This window comes from Crocodylus porosus, unplaced genomic scaffold (genome assembly GCF_001723895.1).
Source record: "Crocodylus porosus isolate Cpor-Errol unplaced genomic scaffold, CroPor_comp1, whole genome shotgun sequence".
NCBI lineage: Eukaryota > Metazoa > Chordata > Crocodylia > Crocodylidae > Crocodylus > Crocodylus porosus.
In genome coordinates, this window is record NW_017728950.1 from 32,849,517 (window position 1) to 32,851,886 (window position 2,370).

The following is a 2,370-nucleotide window of genomic DNA, read 5'->3' on the forward strand; positions in this document are numbered from 1 at the left end:
TAGCATGCTCTCCGGTGCCTGGAATGGAACCCAAGATTCTGGAATCTCCCCACTGCTTGCTGTCAGCAGGATCTATGAAATCAACTGGCAAGCTGACAGTCTTCTCTCCTTGTAGTGTTGATCCACATGGAGAAAAATAACTTTTTCTGTCAGTCACAATATCAGTTGAATTGATACGGATTTAAAAAACACTTCAACGTTCTTGATGAACCATGGAAGTGCCAACATGAAGCCACACAAAACTGTGTTTCTGTTCAGTTTGTTTTCTTTAAAAACCCCTAGAAAGTTACATGGGCACACACAGGCACACACACATTGTTAACAAATTTTGTGCTAGGTGGGAAGAGTGAAAAATAATTTAAACAGACCCTTGGGTCATTCCAACCAATATGAGAAGTTTATTGATTAATTGATAAGAACAAGGCAGAGGTTACATATAATTGCCAAGGTTATGTATAATCTTGGGGAACAGTCTTAACCAGCAGTCTCCACAGCAGGGGGGGGAAGTCTTCACTCAGCATTTCATCAGGCAAGAATCTTGGTACGCACGGCAGTCCCACAGAAGTTGGTGTTAGAAGAGTTACCCTCCAACTTCCTTCCAGTCACATCACCTATTTATGGATGGCTGGTAAACAAGATCTTAATAATTTTAATCAAAGGTCCCAGATTGGCTTTATTTAAATTTCTTTGTTTCACTGAAGATTTCAGAGCTGGATCAGACTAGATTCTTCTTTGTAGATATGAAAGGTGTCACTTAATTAGGGATGCATACTAGGCCTGTGTGAGGCAGCTAGTATTCGCTCCGGATTCAGACGATTCAGGGGGACAGTGATTTGATTCAGTGATTCAAAATAACTGCCCTGAATCAATTTGGCCGAATCTCCGAATCAGCCAGGCCCATCCCCCACCCGCTCTCCCAGCCCAGCAGTGGCTGCTCTGCCCACCCCAGCTCCTGGCACTTTAAAAAAAAAAAAAGCCCCAACTCAGCAGATGCTGCCAGGTGGGGGGTGATCCTGCTGCCCCTCACTGCTCCATGCTGTATGGGGGGCTCTGCACAAGCCCTCCGCTCCTCCAGCACTCCCATGGCTGCCCTGCCTGCCGTGGTTCTGGCCCTTTAAAAAAAATAAAAATGAGAAAAACCCTGCAGTCACAGTTCCTGCCAGTGGGGGGCAATCCCACTGCATCCTGCTGCCCCCAAAGCTGCTGCAGGGGCATTAAGTCCTGGGGAGTTTCTCGGGGTGGGGGGGCATTTCTTAAAGGGCCAGAGCTGGGGCAGGTGGGACAGCCTTGGGGGGGGTGCTGGGGGAGCAAGGCGGGGTCAGGGGACTCGTGCAGAGGCCCCCATGCAGTGGGAGGCAGCAGGGATCACTGCCTGCCTGCCAGCACCTCGTGAGTGAGAGCCTTTTTTTAAAGCACCAGGAGCTGTGGAGGGCGGGGCAGCCATGGAGAGTCTAAGGGAGCAGGTGGGGGTCAGGGGGTCTAGGGGAGCAGGCAGAGGATGGGGGCTGGCAGGAAACTTCCCCCAGACCTCCTCCCCTGTCCCTAGTACTTACCAGCTACAGCTCCCTGCTACAGCCGGGAGTGGGGACTGTCTGAATCATCAAAGCTCTCCGAATCTTTTCTGAAGATTCAGAGAGCTTTGAATTGATTCATATCTTTTAATTGGTCCCCTGATTCAATTTGGATTCGGAGATTCGACCACCGAATCAGGCAGAATTATCACCCAAAGCTTCGCACAGCCCTAATGCATACTTTTTAGCAGTAGGATACTTCCTTATTTTCTTTCTTTTACACTACTGTGTCTTTCAATTTCTCTAAACATTCTAATAACAATGCATTCAATACTTCATGCATTTGCCAGTGCAGCTTGCTGCATCTGGTTCTGGACAGATTTCAACATAGGATATTGGCTCCCCTTGAGATGCAAATGCAGGCTTCTGTTATGCAAAATCAGCCTGATACTCTAGCTTGTCTGTTTACTGAGTCACATACACATAGGCTGCATCCACAGGAGCAAGCACGTGTGTTTAGCAGTGCTTCAGAGACTTTTGAGGCACCACAAAATGCACCCCACAAATGTGATTTGGTGCTCTGAGTTGCATATTTACAGTGTGGTGCCAAATTTAACTACTGTGCGTTACCAGATTTGCCCATCACTTTGGGGTGTGCTCATTTATTGCGGATACATTTCTAGGGTCTTTGTAATTCTATTAATGTGCTGCTTGTGTTGTTTGTGCTTCTATATGGAGCTGTACATCTCCCTTCTGCAAGCCCTCACCCCAATGGAGCTATCTTGCAGGACTCAGTTTCAATGGGGCTGGGTTCATCCAGTCACCAAATCAGTCTCACACACACACACACACACACACA

At 47.8% G+C, this 2,370-nt stretch overlaps 1 long non-coding RNA gene across 1 annotated transcript in view; it reads left to right on the forward strand.

The window, feature by feature from the left end:
• The first annotated feature begins 240 nt into the window (after positions 1 to 240).
• LOC109323293 overlaps positions 241 to 2,370 on the forward strand; it is a 12,128-nt gene continuing 9,998 nt past the window's right edge. Inside the window, exons 1-2 of the long non-coding RNA XR_002104597.1 lie at positions 241 to 252; positions 1,461 to 1,463. This is a non-coding gene — a long non-coding RNA (uncharacterized LOC109323293). The remainder of the gene's footprint in view (positions 253 to 1,460; positions 1,464 to 2,370) is intronic.